General features: G+C 41.2%; 1 protein-coding gene across 3 annotated transcripts in view; it reads left to right on the top strand.

Annotated features, from left to right (window-relative positions):
* The window catches only part of RTN4 (reticulon 4), a 47,869-nt gene that overhangs the window by 934 nt on the left and 33,151 nt on the right, over positions 1 to 13,784 (top strand). The gene's annotated exons all lie outside the window — the stretch shown is intronic.

The raw sequence follows: 13,784 nt of genomic DNA, 5'->3' as shown, positions 1-13,784 counted from the left end.
AAGCGCCGCCCCGGCCCCCGCCTCGCACATGGGCCGCCCGGGGGCGAGGCCGCCGCCGCCTGGCAACGGCCGCGTCGCCGGGGGGGGGCTGCGGGGGGCAGCGCCTGAGGTAACGGCCGCCCTCCCGCCCGTCTGGGGCCGCGGGTCCCGCCGGTTCTTCCCCCGGCGCAAAACCCGCCTGCGGCGTAGCGGCCGCTTTCCCGTCCCCTCAGCGCGTTGTCCCGGGCAGGGTTGAGCCGCGGGGCGGCTCGACAGAGGGGCTGGGCGTGGGGGGCGGCCCTGCGGCGGCGGGCACCCGCGGCGGCCGTGGGAGCGCGGGGGAGGAGGGAAATACAGATGCTTTTAATCTTACTCATTTTAAACAAACCACCTCGCTGGGAGGGGCGAGGAATTGAGGAGCAGCGCTACCTCCCTTTTTCCGAAGCCTGCCTCACGGAGGCGGGGAGCCAGGCGGGAGGTGAGGGGATGGGCGTCTCTGCGGGCCGGGCAGAGCCCTGCGGCCAGCAGCCCTTTGTGGGAGACGCCGCTCTCCGGCTCCAGGCGGCGGATCTTAAGCCCCGAGAGGGAGCGTAAACTAGTGAAGTGTACGTACGGAAGCACAAAAGGCGGTGCGGGCCGCCTGCTGCTGTAGGTGTGGCAGTCCTGGGAGAAGAATGTCCACCTCCCGTCCTGCGTGTGCCTCCTGGGTGGCCGCAGCTAGCCCTAGCTGTCACCGGGGGCGTGTCGAAGGGGATGACCCCTTAGCGTTGGGGTACTCCGGAGTCCAAAACCGCTGCAGTGGAGGGCGTGCCGCCCCCCCGAACAATTGCTGGTGCTGCCGGAGTGCCAAAACCCTCCTTGCGAGGTGTGATCCAGGAGCTGACCCGGCATGACTAATGTGTGTGCGGATTGCGATCGTGCCTTGGCTCTGCTTCTGCTTGGTTCAAAATACAAGAGCTAACTTGAGGCCGTTAAAACAGTGCGAATGAACAAGCCAAAGTGCCTTATTATCATGATGGTGCATTCTTATATTCATTGCTATTGTCATGTTGGTACGTTGTAGATGTTTTAAAGATGCGGGATTTTGATAATAATTTGATGTCATGGTATGAGTGGGCATGATACTCGGGACTCAATCAGAAAAAGGAACAATAATAAAAAAAGGCCTGTTGTTAAACCTGAATTTAATTTTGTTGGGGGGGGGGAGTGTCACAATGCATTTTGTTTGCATATGTGACAGGACTTCATGGTTAGTTGTGCTGTTGTCTTTTGTAAAGCCTACTTTTTTTTGTTCTTCTGGCAGCTCTCTGTGTAGCAATACGCCAAGGAGATTTTTTTATTTCCACCATTTGGAGGACAGATGATGACGAAAGCTTGCAGCAGACTTAAGAGGAGGGATCCTGTGTGATGGGTGAACAGAATTTTTTCTAGGCAGGTTCTTTGGAGCTCTGGAAGGTTTGAGCGGAACAGAATGGAAGGAACAGATCAACCAAATCTTGCTGTTGCTTTGAAAAGTAGGGATAAAAGTGGGATTTCTAGAGCTGATTTGTTTTTCTACTCTCTGACCCCTGGAGGGTAAAGGCAAAGAGCACAGTAATTCCTGAAATACTACTTCTTTGTTAGAGTAGGGGAGACCTAACTGTGTGAGAATTGGGTAGTGTAGCTGAGAAGTGGTGTCAAAGAGTTATTTTAATTTATGAGTGATGATTAATTCAGAGCTCTAAAGTGAGGACTGGTGTCTCTGGGAGGCCTGGTTTCCAAAGACAAGGCATTGTAACACACAATGCTCATCTAATGATGGGTTGGAATATTAGAGGTTATGTCTTAAGTACTTGAAACTACTAGGTGAGAACAAATTGTTTTGATAAAAGCATTGTCTAGTTATGTCATGAATACTTTGGGTCCTCTCAGATGCAGGAGAACTTTGTTCTGAGCATGTTAAGTATCCATTTAAACATCAAGTATTTTTTTAGTTTTGCATCTAGCAGTTGGTGTTAAAACTATCGCATTCAAAATACTTAACTTGGGTTCAAATTAGTTCACTTTCAGTGTTGCTGTGAAATTGGCAAAATCAATTTGATGGCCACAGCTTGTGGCAGGGTGACTTATGGCATGGATAGCCACGTGTCTGGGATGGTTCCCTCTTTTCTGGAGAGTTACAGTTTCATTTACTTTCAGCTCTGTTGTATGAGTTTAATGTATAACTGAAGAATTGAAGTTCACAATCTAGAAATTTTGAAAATATTCTGTTCTCATATTTAAAACCTAAGGCTTTGAGTTAGTGAAGATTTGAGGCAAATAACGTTGAAATTCTGTTTCCAAGAGAAGGAGAAAGTAGCATTGCCTGTAGCAAGTATAGAAAGAATAGTAAGGATTCTTTTATCTGCAACAATAGGCCACAGTGCTGCTTTTTGTCAGTATAACAACAGAGAAAATGTATGGACTACTTAATGGCCCATTAAAATGTATTATTTATGTATCTGGAGGGGTTTTAAGAAGTAAATCTTTGTAATGACTATTAGTTACATACTTAGGAGTATTCAGTATCATTGTTATAAGAGACTGTGACATAATTACATGTAATGCAAGTCTCTGGCTGTGTATGAGCAGCCTGCCTTCTTAAGAGCTAACATAAATATTTGCTGCAGAAGAGGACAAGCAAGAGGACTGCAGTAGAACTTACATTCTCCTGGACACTTTCTTTTTTTGCTACTCCCTGTTATGTGGGTAGCAAAACCTATAATTCTTCTTGAGAGATTACTGCTTAAATCTTCTGATTACCTAAATTTACATACAGCGCAAAAAAGAATTTGAGGTGGTTGTACATGGTAAAAGTAATGCACTTTTTTTAAAATTTTTTTGCTAGCTGTCCAAAGTAAGATTAACCAGTAGACTATGATGAGAAGATACTGCTTTTTATCTTTAAAGCCCTAGATCCTAGCAGCACTAGATCCTGCTTTTGAAGGGAGGTCATGTATCACTTTCCTGGAAGAGACTATTGTGTTTTGAAGTTAAACTGCACTTACAAGAAACCCGTATACTAAATCCACCAGACGGGCCACAGACCAGCATCCAAAGTAAATAAAGATGTCTCCTTGTGTGTCAGTTGCCTGCAACTCCGCCACGATTCAGTTCATATGCAAATGCTGTGAAGGGCCAGCTTATTAATTAGTCTTGTTTTTCCATTTAGTTTTATAGGACTTGGTTTTAATTTATCAATGTTGAGGAGAGGTTTCATGAACAGTTTGCTTATGTGCCAGACAGTGTCAAGCAGAGGTCAGCAGGGATGCCCCAAGCTGTACCAGGAGCACACAAACTGTTCTGGGTTAGAGTTCACCCTCACCAAGCTGACCTCAGCTGCAGTAGGCAGTGATTAAATGGAGTGATCTATACCTGCTTCGGCTCACTCTATAGAGCGTACCTTTTATCCTGCAGTGGGTATATGCAGACCCTCTAATTCGCATCGTATACAAATTCTAAAGCAGCAGATACAATCCTCAGATTTTTTTCTGTGTTGCCAAGTTTTCTGGTGTGCTACTATGTATGCATAGGCTTGTACAGAGGAGTTGTGTGGATTTTAAGGACAGAATGCAGCATGACTTGGGAAAAAATATAGCTGTTCTTGAATACTACCACTGGTGACTTGCATTTGCACCCTTCATTTATTAAAATATGTTCCCACTGATCTTCAGTGTTTCTTTGAGGTGCAAGACCCTTTCTCTTCCCAAATGTAGTCAGTAAAGCTGTAAAGGAGGTGGTCATAACCTAGGTATGTCAAAGGTAGAATGTGATTTTTTTTTTTTTTTATTACACAGTTTCCATTATAGTGACATATTAGGAGGAGAGTAACCAGCAATTTGACTGGTATAGTAAAGCTACTATCTTCATTTTCATATTTCGTGTTCCCATCTAGGTGACTTCAACAAGGGATTGGTTTTTTTATTTGGTTTTATTGTCATGTGCATGTGGAATGTCTAGCACAGTGAGGCCTGCTTCTGTAATTCAGCTGGTGTAAGAGTTTCTAAAAACCAAACGGCTATTTCTTCTGTTAACCAGAAGTATGTGCAAGCATAGTCCTGCCAAGTTTGATAGTATATTTGCTTCGTGTGTGTATCCTTTGACTTGCTTTCCAGGATAAAACCACATAGCTTCTACCTACCATATAATGATGTAGCCCTCAGGGAAGTTTTGGATTGCATTGGGAGTTTTCCCCTTGGAGATGAAATCCTACAAACCGCAAGTTAGGAGACAGTGGAGAACTACTGTTTGTTTGCCCCTTTTTTCCCTTCCTCCCCATTGGTGCTTAAGGAAGTTTGCAGCAAGTCTACAAAGTGATGACTGTCTTGTCTACCCTGTTGTAGGACCACTGGTGAGCACTGAACCTCTTTCTTATCTCATAGATAGAGATGAGACCATTAACCACTAACAGCAGCACTCCTGTAGGTCGAGGACAACATTTAAGCCTCCTGGTCAGCCGTTTTCTCCTGCTGACTGGTATGAAGTTACTAGGAAAGTGTCAAGTCCTTTTGCAACAGCTGATCTACAGATGGGTTGGAAATCAGTGGTCGTTTGAATATAAAGGCCTGAGGTCAAGAGACCTAAACTTTGCAGCTCACGAGGACAGACATAAACTGTCGTTGGCAATTGGCGTGGTGAAAAGACAATCTTAAAAGTAGATCTGTGATTGGGAAAATATGATTTCTAAGTGGCTTGCAGATGCATCTTGTGTTATTCCAGTAATTTGCGATGCATTTTTCTAGTATAACTTTCTGGTTGGTGTATTGTGAGGATGTTGTTTTCATTTTCCTTCCTCTTCTTCCAAGGCCCAGGGTGGGGAGGATGAGGGTTTTGGAGAGCGTTCAGTCTGGGAGCCTGGCTACTTAGCAGAAGGCATATAGGCGTCATTCTTCTAACCCTGGAGACCAATTTTCCCATGCTGTTAGAATCCTGTGGAGGCTTTGCTGCTTGCCACCCTATTTTGAGGGAGGTTAGTGCCTCTGCCTGCCTGTTTCAATGTCCATTTTGCTACACCCAACTGCTTGGTGGCTCTCATCAGATTAGTCTGGCCTTTGTGTGCTGGGAAGGTATTAGAATAACAAAGGGCAGTTAACCTACAACTTGAGGCATGTCTTGGTGTGCTTCAGTTACGTTTCTTTGTTTTCTGTTAATATTTTGAATGAAAGAAGCCTTTTTTTGAGCTGGCATGTTACTATAGTAACTATGAAAGATACAAAAATTAGCAATGCATAGTTCAATCTGAAAACGTCCTCTAGGTTCTAGATATTTTCTAAGCAAGAAAATAGTTCTTGGTCTTTTGCTGGCTAGAAAATGTAAAGCAACATGTAGCTTACAGATAAATTGTCCTGAGATACTCAGAAATGCTTATGCATGAAGCAGGAGGAAAATTGTGTAACTATCAAGCTGTATTAGAAAGGAAAGAAAATAAGCTATTATTACCAAGTGAAAAATCGTGAACTGAGATGTATTCTAAGTGGAACAGTTAAGTATGTTTTTATGTGGGTTTTTTATTTCTTATGATCTAAAATAGAAATTACTCCTGTTATGCTTTGAAAACACTGCATAATGTTTTCTACTTTTCAAGACTGCTTTTCGGGCAGCACAGTACAGCTAGGACTGAGATCACTGGACTACCTATGACATACATTTGATGGATAGCTTTTTTTAATTGGTATTTCCATCAATAAGAACTATTACAATAGCAATAAAATAATGGGCTTATTAATATTCACAAAGTCTGAGAAAATCAAATTATCTCAGTAGAATGTTTTTATCTTTCAAGTGGAAATAATCTGCTGCTAACTGTAGCTGTCAAAACACAAAGATTTTTAAGTTAGAGATGTCTTTAAATTACTGCTCTTCCCCATGGTTTTTAATGGGTTTGTCTCCAGTTACTGCTTTCTGATGTATAAAGAAAGAATACTTTTAATTTTGTTTCCCACCCCCCCATGTAGAAGTGTTAGGAATACCAGTTTGACCCTCCCTGGTTTTGCTGGAAGCCTTGCTTTGTGTCTTAGGAACGTACTGTGAACTTTTACTTGCAGCTTTTTAATGAATGGGGCAATCATGTCATCAACTTCATTGGCTAGTAAGAATATGTTAATTAAGATGTCTTTAAATAAGACACAAGGCTGAGATAAATATAAACTTTTCTCTTGCCAATTAAAAATGTTCTCAGTCTATTAGATGCTGTTGGTCTAATGTCAAAATCCTACTGCTTATCCAGTTGGTACCGGTTTGTGACAGTTTTTCTTGAACTCTGCTATTCCCTCTTTTCTGACAGAAAATAAAATTCCTTAATGCCTCTCCGTCTCTGTCCTTTGTGTGTGATAAGGAAACGAATGCCAAGTAAAACAGATGAAAGAGCATGTGTGAGGCCTTCAAAAGCAGGTTGTAGCTGCAGAACTGAAAGGAACAAGCAAGATCTGGAGGAAGTAGAAAAATGTATGTGGTAGTGGTGGAATAAAGGTTGCTTCTTTTCTTGGCCTTCAGCCAGGTCTTCAAGTATTCATGCTTCAGCTTGAGAAATGCTGTTCAAAGGGCAAAAGGATTAATTTCTAGTGTTTTAAACCCACGTTTTCATTAAAAGATCACATCATTAGATAAGAAAATTGGTTTTCCTGTGTATGTGAATTGTGTCAAAGTGGCAAAAAACTGAAGGGGATAGCTAAAACCTGTATTGATCAAAATCTATTGCAACCTAGGAAGTGCAGTGCTGCTTGATATCTGATCCTCTTTGTTGAGGAGGAGGACATCAGGGCAGTGTATGTAATCTTCACGCTGTTTTATCGGTTACATTAAAAGCCATTCTTGTACAAATGCTAATGTCTATGTTGAATCTTCTAATGAATGTCCATGTTCTTTTTTCCTCTTTTGTGATGAAGATATCTTATGCATCATTTGTTTTTATTTTACAGACTATAAGCTCTTATGTCAGAGGCTTGTCGCGCAAGGTAATGTGTCGGGAATAGATGCTAAAAGAAATCAGTAGCATCTCTTCTCCGTTCTTTAAAGATTAATTTAGCTAATAAATGTATTCTTCCACAATGATAAAGTTGCTAATCTAAATACTGCTTAATTTGTTTAATTGTAGGGAAAGCAGGGAAAAATTCCATCTGTACAAGCTGGTGAAAGGGAATCTTATGATTGGTATAATCTCTAAAATTAAATTGGATAATGTCTGCATAATGATAGGATTTGCATGGCGCTCTAGACCTCCTGCCTTTGAGTAAGTTCTGGTGTAATTATATTTTTCAGCTTTCTGGCACTGCCAGAAGCCACATTTCTGTTTGTTACTGCAACATACGGTTAAAGAATCTGGGTCTTAAGAGTTACTTAGTTTTTAGAGGAATTATCTAGTATTTTTTTGGTTACAAATATTGCCAGAGACTGAATACTTCTCTTTAAAGGCATGTCTAGCTGGACACACGTGTTTGCAGTTGGCTAGATTGTTTCTTTCTGCTTCTTTCTTTTTAATTAAATAATTATTTAATTAAATTATTTAATTAAATTTAATTAAAATAATTTAAATTGGTGACTGTAAATGCTGGGTCTGTGAATGTTCATATCTGAGATTGCTCCAAATTCATTCTAAGCTTTGCTAATAAATATATTTGTGATTTATATATTAAATATAGTTGTGATTGTGAAGTGGGTGTTTCAAGCCATCAGAGATGGACTGTGAACAGTTGGAAGTTGATTATTGTGGCCACCTGACTTTAATAAAGGGAGGTATTTACCCACCACCTGATGCCCACTCTGTAAGAAGGCACAATTTATGTGATTAGGTTAGTTGATACACTTGGGAGAGAAGGCTCAGGCCTTCAGGGCACAGTTACTCTATGTGGCACTTCTTGTTGTGTGTCACTTATTTGTCCATGAGCTTAGTTTAGGCTCAGAAGCCAGATAGTTTATCATTGTTCTTCAGAGGATTTAACTTTCCTCGTGGTGAGCCATTGTGGATTGCTGGTCTGTGATAGGTATGTGGATCTTGTTTCTGAGAATTCCTTGTTATCTTGTTATACTTGGTATAGGAATAATGAAAAGTTTCTTTGGAGCTGACCTATGTGACTTTTTTCTTTGTTTGTTTGTTTACTTTTAATAACAAAATGTGCCAGATAAAATTCTGTCCTTGCTCTGAGGAGATACAGTGACACTCACATGGATGAGGGACTTTTAACAGGAAGTGGCATTATAGAACTGTCCTCTGACATGCTGCTTGGATCCTGTCTGTAGTGTTATTGATCAAAATGTTTGGTTGCAAGAGTGAGGTGAGGCTGGCAGTTATCTGTCTGAAGTATTTAATGGCCTTTTAAAAACACCCTGGTGTACTTATTTTGGCAGTCTGGGAATTGTAATGGAAAGAACTGTGATAGAGCCAGAGTTAATATATCCTCCTTCTGTAGCTGTTCTTGCTTTGGCTGGCAGTTGGCTATTGCAGGGGAGTGGTACTGTCCCTCTTGCTTTTCACTCTATGGCTGATCAAAAGAAGATAAAATGGCATATACCTTACCTCTGTCATTGTATGCTTTACAGTATCTGCATTGCTGAGCGACTTGCCTCAAATGTAGTTTTTCCAAAAGAGGAAAAGTTGTTGCAAGTTGGACCATGTAAATATGATACTGAAAAAAACTTGCTTAGACAATAAGAAAACACTTGCTTCTCGTTGGAGACTTGCGTTTCCATAAATAGAATATTTAAAGCAGCAAGCATTGTTCGAAATGCTTGTTTTGAACTTGTTTTCTTTATCTATTTCAAATGACATGAAATGAGGAGCCTCCTGTGCAGTATAGTGCAACTCGCTCTGCAAGTGATGCATCATACCACTTTGCAGTAATTTCCATGAAGACCTGAGATGAGCTACAGCTGCCCTCATTAATAAAACTCTTGGATCCTTTTGTGATCCTAGCTCTGATACCCTTAAGATGTTAAAAATGGAGCTCCTGTTTTCACTTAAATCTTCAGCAATTGCCATCTTCTGCAGCAGCTTTTATACTTTCCTCAAAGATTTCCAAGTAGTTTACAGTCTGAGTTTCCTAAACTGGAAACTTCTTTTTATAAACTTACACGTATAACTAAAAAGAGCCAAATGAGAAAACCTAATTGCTTGCTGTGGCTCTGCAGCTTGATCTAATGATGTGAAAAGATGCTATTAATAGTTAATGTTCTTTATCTTGAATCCCTTAAATATTTGGTGAAATACCATATTTGGAACAACTGCATCATAACAGGAGATGATTTAAATGGAGTTTGTGTAGGCAGCTGCTTTTCTCAGGAAATTGTTGTGAAATTGTGTGTCCTTGTTTACTCTGCAATAGGAAATGTGGCATCCAAGAACTTGACTCTCCTTGAAATTATTTAATTTAACTTTTAAGTGGCCAGGTATGTTGTCTTTGACACTTTATGCCAAGAGGTAGCAATTTACTCATCCTAATTTGACATCAACACATGCAGGAGAAAAAAAAAACATGGCAGTTCCTCCCTGTGGTTATGAAGTGTGAGGGTACTGCACTGGTCTCCAAAAGCCTTTTGAGGTTTTTGTGGTTCTTGAATCTGTAAAAGAGCAAAACTTCATGGTAGTACTACATATGTGTATTTTCCTTAGAAAATGGTTTGAGATCAGAAATGCTGCTTAGGGCAGTCTTCACTGTGGACAAATTAACAACTTGGCGCATTGAAGAAGCAGACAATTTCTTTTTCATATCTGCCCTAGAGGGATTGCTGCAAATGTAAGTTTTACACTACATATGAGTCATGCCACAGATGTCATTCCTTTGAGTATTAATTTTTGTATTTGTATTAACAAGAGAGGCCCTTCAAAATCAGTGTCCCTTTGTGATAGGTCTGTAAGGTAAAAGCAGTCCCTGTCTAGTTAGGCATCTTCCTCATTTTCTAAACATGCAAAGGTGGAGTCTTAAAAACTTTACTCTTGCCAACTGTTTTTTTGTTTTGTTTTAAGAATAGCGTACATTCTCCAGAAAACTAATCCAGGAAATGTTTTTTATTTTCTGAAGACTGAAACTGCCATCTAGCAGCCTAATACAGTCTCCTACCAAAGCTAAACTGTGCATCAGGATGAAGTTTACTCAGTGTTTCTATGTAGAAAATAAAATATTTAGATTTTTTTGTTTTTCTAATGCTGAGCTCATACATAAAAATAAGGAGAGTATCAGAACAGTAAACCTACCTTACCACAGACCTGCTGCTGCTGTTTGGAAGGAGTCACAGGTGGGAGCAGATGGAAGGGTACATCAGTTACCAAAAACCCAGCGATCAGGGATAGAACATGTTCTTGCAGAGTTCTTATTTTCTGTGACTAGACTTAAGTCCTCTGCTTTCTCTTGGCAAGTTTGTTTTGGGGTTGGGGAAGGCAGTTTTTTCATAAATTGCTTTTCTTGGAATTGTCAGTTTACTACTTTTTCATTTTAAACATTCTCTTTTTCTCTGGAAATCTTTGCAGTTAACTTTGCTTTCTCTTTCTTAGTCGCCTGCAAAATCTCTCTCCGTTTATTTCTCTGCATTTTATCCAAAACTTTGATATTAATTTTTGTTATTTTTATGCTGGTAATACCAGTATTTTGTAACAATACCAGTTAGTGGGCAATCAGCAAAAATGAAAATGAGAGTTTAAAATGACACCTCTTTGTCATGCTGGTGTCAGGTTTTTTATTTTTAAACAAAACTGAAATCTATTTCTTGTTGGTGGAGCTTATGTTTTAGCTGAAACCATAATAGAAAGTTTTAAAGTATGAGAGTTCCTGCTAATGAAAGGAGAAGCTACAGGGTTGTTTGTGGGTGGCTGCTTTTTTGTTGTTGTTGTTTGTTAGGGAATATTTAATTTGCAAAAAGCCAAGGTAAAATTTGCGGAATGTTTTTGGTTAAAAATAGGAATGCAGTCAGAATGAATCACTTTGTGCATCACTCTGTTCTGTTGTTCCTTAAATGCTTTTCCTTTCACATTAGGGGGATATGTTAATATATGTGGATATTTAAAAACAAAACAAAACACCCCCCCCCCCCCCCCCCCAAAATGGCCAGAGGAGTGTGTGCTAGCAAGCAAAACTGTTAACTTTCTTGTTAGGCAAACAGCAGTCATGCCATTATTGGTTTGGTGATGTGTGGGTGTATATGTTTGAATACAATATTAGTATTTTACTGAATGCTGTAAGATCCCCTGGGCAAGGTTGAGTCTGCCTATAAAGTTCTCTAAAAACCATCAATTGGACCACTTCAGTAACTAATACAAAGTAATACCATTCAAAAATAGGGGGTCTGTCTTTCTCTTAACTGTAACTCTGAAGGTAGGTTACTAACCTGCACCATTATGGATTTTTGGCAGATAAAATTTGGAGTAAAGGCTGTTCTCTCCTGGAGATACAGTGTTCATTTTGAGGTCCCATTCTTCTGTATTTCATGAAACAAAATCTGTTTTCTGATGGAAGCTGTAATTGAGCAGTTCATGTTACTGAATTAATTTTTTTTTTTTGTTACTGTTTGTAAAAACTCAAGTCGTCTTAGATTTTCTTCATATCTTTAGGTGAAGCTTTGCTGTAGTGGAGGCCCACTGTGTAGCTCAAGAAATAAGTTTTGAATATACACTTGAAAATAATCTTGCTTAGAGCTTGATATATTCTGAGATTTTTCTTTTTGCTTGATTCTAGTAGTAGTGTACTACTACTTTGTTTCAATTGCCTAATTTTTGCCATTGATATGCAAATAGGAGACGCCACCCTCAGTGATCTATCCTCCTCGCACTTCAAGTGAAGTTATTCCACTAAACCTAGTACTTTATTACAAAACTTAGTACCTGTTGTCAGCTGTGACCAGTGCTACAACTTGAGCAGTGGTTGGAAAGAGGCAGCCGGTTCTCTGGTGTTCTGCAAGCGTTGGCTGAAGTGGCTTGCATGCTCATTGTGGTATGTACGCCTTTGGGCCTGGGCAGCCTTGCTGCGTGCCAGGCGACAGACAGTCTGATAGATGCTGCATTTTTTCTTCTCTTGCCTGCCAAAGCACCCACAGAGTTCTGTTTCTGAAAGGTTTCTACCGCCAACATTGGAGGTAAGGATTCTTCAGTGCAGATGTCATTGCTGGAAAAAACACAGTTCCTTTCACCATGTCATTTGAATTACAATCTGAAGAGAATGATTGGTTCAGTTAACAGTCATGCTGATGTGGGAGTTGTAGAGGTCCTACTCTGTTCTCCCTACTTGCCTGGAGGTGTTTTACAGGGCCCACAGCAGGAAGAAGTCCTTGTACCTTCTTCCGTTCAGCAGGAAAAATGCCATTCTGATGTGGGTGGAGGGAAAGTGGGTGGTTCTCCTTGGCTGGTTAGGAAATACTGCTTTTATGTAATCACTTTTGACACTCCAGCTGTGTGTGGAAAATAAAGTTTGGGTGTGGGCATAATATCCTTCCATTAAGATAACCTGCGAATTCAGTGACTGGCATAGCTATTTTATGTTTCTGTGTTGAGTAAATGGAAGCCAAACCTGAGAAGGAGTTTCTGTATTGTGCTGTCTTAACGGAGCACTGAAATATCAGTGTCCATGCTCCTAAAAGCAGTGTTCCCCACCAGAAACTGAAACCTCTCTCTCTGGGGTTGGGAAGTATTCAAAAGATTTTAAGTCTAGAATTTTTGGTAGAGGTTGCGGTTGGTCTTTGAACACCAAGTGTACTGCGCCTTCAGGGACTTGTGCGTTTCCTCTTTGCCCCCTTACCACAGTGGACTTTGTCTTCTTTCTTTGCCCTTCTTTTATTTCTACCTTTTCAGTACCTCCACTCCATTGACTTGTTCCTGGTTTCCCTGTGAGATCCTTTTCTGTTGGGTTGTCAGGGGTTTCTGTCTTCATGCTACACAATCTGGTCTCAGCAGGTCCATCCTGCTTTCTCCCCCCTCCCCTCTGCTCCTAAGCATAGACCCCTTCCAGCAAATAAAGGTTGTGCAGCTCTGGCATGGCCTGGAGGAGGTGAGAGCATGTGGTTTCAGGGAAGGTGCAGTCTCTGTTCCCAGCTTCCTGGTGAATTGCCACGTGTGCCCAGAGGCGCTGGACCTGGTGTGTGTGTGCGCTGTGCTCCAAGGGGAGCGTGCCACAGGCGGGCGGGAGATGAGGTGGTAGATTGACACTGGCTCAGGCATGGAGTATGTGGACGCTACTGCTCCGTTTAACCAATGAGTGATTGGGTATTTCAGCAGGATCAGCAGTCAGTACACATGTAGAGGGACACAGTTCTACATTTGTGGTCAGATGTTGCTCGCTTGGTCCATCGAAGCATAATGTTGAGAGAAAAGGAGAGTGTGCTGCTGCTTGGTGCAAAGCCTAAGGCTTGCTAGCCTAAAACCTAAAGCTTGGCAGTAACCCTTGATGTACCAGGCACACTAGAAACTGAAGAAAAACCTCTGCTGTTACTGCTAAAGGCCTCATGTTGAGGAAGGCAGAGCAGCTCTCTGGACGGATTAGTCCCAAGCTGCACTCTCACTGAGGCCCCTTGTTTCACTCTCCAAACCAGGTGACTTGCTAACTTTAACTTGTCTCATGGGGCGGTGGGCTCGTTGCGAGCAGCCTGCTTGTGGAAGAGATCCCAGCGAGCCAGGGCATGCGGAGTCGAGCATCTCCTGAAATAAAGGGCATATGGTCATATTCGGTAGTGTACAGATGAGCGTTGCAGTTCTGTGACTGAGTGTCACATATTGATCAGTTGTCCTTCAGTGTGGTTTTTGTCCTTAAAAGCTTTTGCCACCATTGAACTGTAACACTGCTTTAATGCATTCTAAATTTGGAATTGAGGTT

The sequence above is a fragment of the Harpia harpyja genome, chromosome 4, assembly GCF_026419915.1.
Source record: "Harpia harpyja isolate bHarHar1 chromosome 4, bHarHar1 primary haplotype, whole genome shotgun sequence".
NCBI lineage: Eukaryota > Metazoa > Chordata > Aves > Accipitriformes > Accipitridae > Harpia > Harpia harpyja.
Note: the sequence above shows the minus strand (reverse complement) of the source record. Positions and strands in the feature narration are given on the sequence as shown.